The sequence below is a fragment of the Carlito syrichta genome, unplaced genomic scaffold (genome assembly GCF_000164805.1).
Source record: "Carlito syrichta isolate Samal-C Ts95f unplaced genomic scaffold, Tarsius_syrichta-2.0.1 Scaffold307833, whole genome shotgun sequence".
In the NCBI taxonomy this organism is placed as follows: domain Eukaryota; kingdom Metazoa; phylum Chordata; class Mammalia; order Primates; family Tarsiidae; genus Carlito; species Carlito syrichta.
This window is the reverse complement of record NW_007251929.1, coordinates 356972-363667: the sequence shown is the minus strand read 5'-3', so window position 1 is coordinate 363667 and position 6696 is coordinate 356972. Positions and strand designations below refer to the sequence as shown.

Here is a 6696-nt window from a genome sequence, read left to right as displayed (position 1 = left end):
TTTATGTGAATTCACCTCAAAGCCTATATGGGACCATTGTCACTAGTTTCATCAACCACTTGCACTGGGCTTGACAATTCTGTGAGAAATCTGTGGTACTCTTAATCTCTCTCCCTAGTCCCAGAGCAGAGAACCAACCCAGAGTGTATGGCTTATGCATTCTTTGTACTTAGGACTCTACTACTTTGAAACTCGAGATTCAATGTAGACATGCCTTATCAATGCTTCACTTAGTCACTTTATCATAAGTAAGTTTACTGAGTCCTGCAACGTGCAAAAGTTATGCTACTTACTGTAAGGGGTAAGTGTCTTGACTCCTAAATCCTTTACAAAGCCCTGCAACTAGTGGCTAGTTTCTATCCCTTTGTTCACTCAGTTTGAGTCAAGCTTCTCATAATTATGTTGGCCATTTGCATTGATCTAGAGAAGCCTGTTTCAGGAATTAAGATCTGAATTTTGACCAACTAACAGAGACGGCTCTTTGAGTTCCCTCTGGTTTTGCACCCAGGCAAAAGCATGACAGAAATAGAGAAAGCACTCCTGGAAAGACCAACAGAATGGGCCAAATGCTTGAAAATATCACCTGATTAAAGATATATCATATTCCTATGAATTATATCCTGTTAGATTATTTCTTAAAGTTCACTTTTATAATCATCTATAGACTTCTATGGAAATTAAATATTATCATGCACAAGTACTAATATATTGCAAGTGTTCAAAACATGTAAGCTTTGCTTTTCATTATAATTTCTATCATTTTTATCAGTATATTAGGATATGGAGACTATTAGTCTCATTTTAGGCAATCGATACTAAAGTTGGTTCATCTTTTCTGAGGGCCAGTAGGAAGATGGTGGTAAATAAAACTCTTCTAGCAACCATGAGATGAAGAAAAGCCCTATTAGATAATTCTCTTCTGAAAAAAAAAGACAAATACTAAATCACACCTGTGACTCTGACTTGAGGCAGTGAGAATCAAGCCTGAGGGTGCTCAGATCTCCTTCTTGTAGATCAGTGGGTTTCATTTTTCTTTCCTGCTAATTTTTGAGTGACTGGAAAAAGCTTTGCATCTGGAACCCACACCAACATTAAAAGTTGCAGTTACTCTAATCCCCACCTTGTAGGGCAGTTGGTGTCTATCCTGCAGTCAGCTAAGTGCCAAGTTCTCTCATAGCTATGAATGCTGCCCCTAAACATTATGTCATGTCTCTTCACCCACCTGTACCAGGGGACTGATTCTGCCTCCAGTTCCCTGGAAACAATTGTACACTGCAGGGTGATTTACAGCTGCCCATCAGTAGTCACAAGCTTGCAGACTCAAAGCAAACTGGATCTGTGGCCAGTTACTAACATTTGTCTCTCAGTCCCAAACCTGCCCTCCCATACTATGCTTTGTGATGCTGGGGCTGAGAGGCTGAGACAATTCTTTGTCAGCTGGCTGTTTCTGAGTTTCCACCTGCAGAAAGCAACAGAAATACTGGAACGTTGAAGCAGGAGAGGGACACTTGCTCCTTCTTGCCTGTTCCTGTCTTGTCAGTATCCTTCAAGCAGTGATTCTTCATACTGGCAATGAAGTTGATTCTAGTCTCCAGATTTGTGAAACACTCAGTCAGTCAGTTGACTGACTGATTGATCTTGGTTTGAATATAACTCCCAGAATCAGCCTCACTGAACTCTCTCAAAAGTACCAGCACCAGTAGGGTATTATCCCATCCCCAAAAATTTTAGTCCCAGCTCTAAGGGCCACATCCTTTGACCCCTTATGGCACTAGTACCAGTCAGGGACAGCACCCTTCCAGAGGAATCTGATACATAGTTCTGTGGGCCACCTTCAAATCTTTTCAGTCTTAGCCTTCCTCTTTCCAAGTGGAAGTTTCTTCTCATAGAAACTATTATTTCAGCATCCCAATTTTTTTCAAGTTTTTAAGTCTCCAGTTCCAATTTACCCAGTTGTTTACATTAAATTATTTATAATCAGTGTAGTTTCTTTTCTCCTGACTGGATCCACTATTATCCAGAAACTTAACACTATGCCATGTCTTCCCACATTCAACTACAACTCTTGAGCAGTCAACAGATCAAATAAGACTTGACTTTTAGTTTGCTGCATGTGTAGCTTAAACATATAGAGAAAGTAGTCAACTCACTGTCCTAATCAGTTTCCCTGTTACCTACCCCATTGGTGCCCCCCTCACCATCCCTATCTTCACCTGTATCTTCATTTCCAAGGTTCTCACTACGGATAGTGAGGCTGTATAGGATAGAAAAAGAAGCTGGCCTTGCTTCATATTGGTGTGTCATTCTTTTCTTTTTGTCCTGTAGAAGCTTTGTCAGACAGGTCTCTGCCTTCTCTGAGAATTCCTTGGCTCTCAAGAAAGTAAGTATGGATAGGAAATACCTGCAGACAACCAGAAAGACAAAATGTAGGTGTCAGAAGACTGGGGGGAAGAGACATGGTCTTCAGCTTCAATTGTAGTTGAATGGGCATTTCTGTAGGAAAAGCTTAAGTTCTAGAACCTGGATTTTTATCTATACTCTTCTACTTTCCAGATATGTGATCTTTGGCAGTTTACCTTCTTAAAAGCATCCATTTCCCCATTATGTAAAATAAAAGTAACAATGCCTGCAGGAATGTTTTGAAGATTAAATTACTCAAATATGTTGCTTAAGCTCAAAGCAATTAACGAAATATGAGTTTCTTCCTCTTGTCTACCTCCACCCAAACCAGGCAAGGAGAGTAAAGGAAGGAATCTGATTCCATTATGAAGTGAGCCTCAGTGCATGAAATAAATACTCATGGGTATTTCTCCACCTCACTGCTCAGGTAACGTCACTGAAGAGAAAGGAGAGGATGAATTAGAAATCTGTCTTATACATTCACATCCCTCTCTGCAGCAATTTCGGAATTTCTTATTTTATCCCTTTAGTTTAAAACCCATATAAAATTGGGTTCAAGGCAGGGAGGATAAGGTGATGAAGGACATTGAGCAGAACCAGAATGTCCATGGGGACCCTCTTTCTGGCCACATTTGCCAACACCGCAACCAGCAAAATGGTGCTGAAGAAGAGGATGAGAATGAGGGTGAAGTGGGAGCCACATGTGCTCAAGCCATTTACTGCCACCCCCTTGGCCTTGAATCTAAGCATAGCTCTTAGAATGAAGGTGTAGGAGAGGAAGATGAGGATGAAATCTGAGCCGAGTAAGGTCTAGTCAGTCACAAGCTGGTAGATTTTGTTAAGGGTGAAATTGTCACAGGAGAGCTGAGACAGACTGGTTGGCACAGATGCAGTTCTCAAAGGCATTTTCCCCACAGTAATGGAGCCAGGCAGGGAGAATGGAAACAGGTGAAAGCAGTGAAGCAATCCAAGCCAAATAAAGATACTAGCCTTGGCCACAAATTGGTTAATGATGATGAATAGGTACCACAGAGGGTGACAGAAGGCCACATAGTGGTCACAGGCCATGGCCATGAAAGTGCAGGATTCCATGGGGGTAAAACTGATGTATATCTGGAGAAAGCAGGCAGAGAAGCTAATAGACCTGAGGTCAAACCAGAAGCTGACCAGGTCCTGGGGGATGATAGTGAGACAGAGCACAAAGTCCAGCAGGGATAGGAGGCTGAGCAGGTATGACAGGGCTGGGATAAAGAGGCCTCTAGCCAGATGGTGACCATAAGCCTAGTGTTGGACCCCATGGCCAGGAGGAAAAGGAGGCTGAGAGACAGGGACAGTCAGTGCTGCCAGCTCTGGAAGTTGGGGGGCAGGGGAGGAGGAGTTCAGAGACTGGGGCTATGGAATAGTTGCTGGGTGATGACATTGACTGCCCCTTGAGCTGATAAGTTTCCAGTCATTTGTATGGGCAGATGAAAGTGGACATTTTAAAAATTACTTTCAAAAGTATCCTTTACATGTACTCTTAGGGGTTCTATGAATATGCAGGACTTACTTTTCCCAAGTAAGGCAAATTGCATTCAATATCCTAACAGCAGAATAGTGGGAGTTGACAAACAATGGTGTGATCTACGAAGAAAATGAGGGAAAAAACTATGAAGTTTTGGAAAAAAAGCAGTAGCCTTACTATACTTTAAAACATATTTAAAATGTGCTACAAATTAGGTCACTGTGGTACCAGTGTAAGAAAAGCAATGGTAGATAAGAAGTTTCCTCAAAAGGTGTTTTTTGAGAAAATGTATTTCTGAAGTGGAAACAAACTTTAGTTGGTCTTTGCTTCCTACTAGACACCAGTATAGTTTGAGACAGATATTTTTGTTGAATTCTTTACCCAAACTCCAAGTATACTCAAAGAAAATAGAATGCAAAATGAATCGAGTCAGCTTGTTACTAAAATCTCAATTTTATATAAATGTATTTATTCATTTTCCAAGGTCCTTGCCTGAGTATCCTAGCTCTTCTAGAAAAAGCCTCAAACAAGAGAAATGTCTGCTTTACGACAAATTTATGATCACTAACCTTAAATGGGCCCCCCTCAATAGTGCCTTTCTATACTACAAATCTTCCCTGATTAACTTTCTCTTCTAGATGAGGCTCTTTTCAAAATGCTTCATTTTTTTTCAAAATGAACTCTATTTTTCTCAGAAGGTAACATCAACAACTACCTCATGAAAAAATAAGAAGGTGACCAGTGTCGTTTTCCTAATTTCCTAAGATACAATTTACAGTTCTACTTGTACACATTCTCCTATTCTTTCCTTGTTTTCTCTCATTAAAATAGAGAATCTGCCCATTCTCAAAAATATCAAACCTTTTGCCTTTACATTGGATCAAATCTCTCCTAGGATTGTACTACAACTCTTCATACCCAAAGTTCTAATAAATTTTTAATTAGCCCTGGAACTTATCCATTTCTCCACATTCACTGTCACCACCCAAGTACTATTATCTCTTAAATTTCAAAAAAATCTGAAATGTGAGCCATTCGCTGTCTCCATTGCCTCGCCTCACATCCATTCCACAACTCATTTCAATTTGGCTACTATCTCCACAAAACAGTTCTCAAAAGAATCACCTATCTTCCTAATTGTTAAATCTTGTTAAATAGATGATCAAAATCTTTTCCTTGGCTTAATTTCCATCACAATCTTCTGATTTAAATTATACCTCTTGGTCTCTTCTCATTTTTTCTAACGTGTCTGTCATCCATTACCTTAGCATCAATTTCAAGGTTCAGACCTACATTATTTTTGCTTTTTTTCTCTCCTCTGTGCTATTCTGTTTTCTTCTTTTCTCTTGGCTATAGCCTTAGACTATTATTTCTATTACTAAATGATTACTGAATTATATCTTTTACCTAGACCTCTCCAACAGCCTACTTGAAATATCAACATGGGTGTCTCAAGATTTCTCAAAATTCACCCAGTCTGATTTTTTTTTTTTTTTTGAGTTGGAGTCTCACTCTGTCGCCCAGACTGGAGTGCAGTGGCATGCTCCCAGCCACCACAGCCTCAACCTTCTGGGCTCTGGCAATCCTTCCGCCTCAGCCTTCCAAATAGCTGGAACTACAGGCATGCGCTACCACGACCGGTTAACTTTTGATTTATTGTAGTGATGAGGTCTTGCCAACTTGCCCAGGCAGGTCTTGAACACATGGGCTCAGGCAATCCACTCACCTCAGCCTCCCAACGCACTAGGATTACAGGCTGAACCACAGTGCCCGGCCCACCCAGTCCAAAATTAACAAACCTGGTCTTTTGCCAGCATTTCCTGTCTCAGTGAATGGTATAAGTATTTTCCAGTTCCAAAAGCCAAAGCCCAGAAACCATCTTGAACATTTACTTCATCCATCCCACCCATTACAAACCCACAACAAAGACTCATCATTTCTTCTTTAAATTAGTCCTGGAACTTATCGGTTTTTCCACATTCGCTGTCACCATTCAAGTACTCTTATCTCTTGAGTTAAAAAACCAAAATGTCCTTCCAATGCCTAATAGGTTTTTAAAATAAATAATCCCCTACATCGAAATCAGAAAAACATTTTTAAATATAAATCTTATCTACTGAAAATATGTTAATGATTTCTTATTGCTAATATAATAAAAACAAAATTATCAACTTGAACTTTATTTGATCATAAGTTTAAAAGAGAAGAAACCATGTCTGATTTTTTTTCTTATATCACTATATATGCAGTGTATAGACAGTATGCTTGATAGGTGCTCATAGTTAATTGAGTAAATTTGGAAGGAAGGGAGGGAGGGAAAGAGGGAGGAAGGAAGGAAAGAGGAAAGGTTGGAGGGGGAAAAAAGGAAGAAAGGGGGAAAAAAAGGAAGAAAGGCAAAAACAGACTATACATCATTTACTCCCTTCCTCATTTTTCAGTTTTGTGTGACTCCCCCATCTGTCTTGCTCCCTGAACCTTAGTCACACATCTTTCTTTCAGATCTTCAAATATAATACGTGATTTCTGCTCCCACTTCTCTTGGAAGGCTGTGTGTCTTATGCTTCCACAAAACACCCATTTACTTTCTACTTGTTCTCTGCATCTCAGTTCAAATTCTTTCTTCTCTAGGAGGTTTCCTCTAATCCACACAAAATCAAGGCCTCCTATTTTATGTTCTCAAAGGACTTTGTTCATCTTCAGTTTGTAATTATATATTTGTATGATAATTTGATTATTTGCTTCTTCTCCCAATGCCCAATTAGACATTCCATGCCGAGAAAATAGGAACCATG

The 6696-nt window shown here is 39.8% G+C and overlaps 1 pseudogene; it reads right to left on the bottom strand.

Moving 5' to 3' along the window:
* LOC103267054 overlaps positions 1–3820 on the bottom strand; it is a 4633-nt pseudogene extending 813 nt beyond the window's left edge.
* Between the last annotated feature and the right edge of the window lie 2876 nt (positions 3821–6696).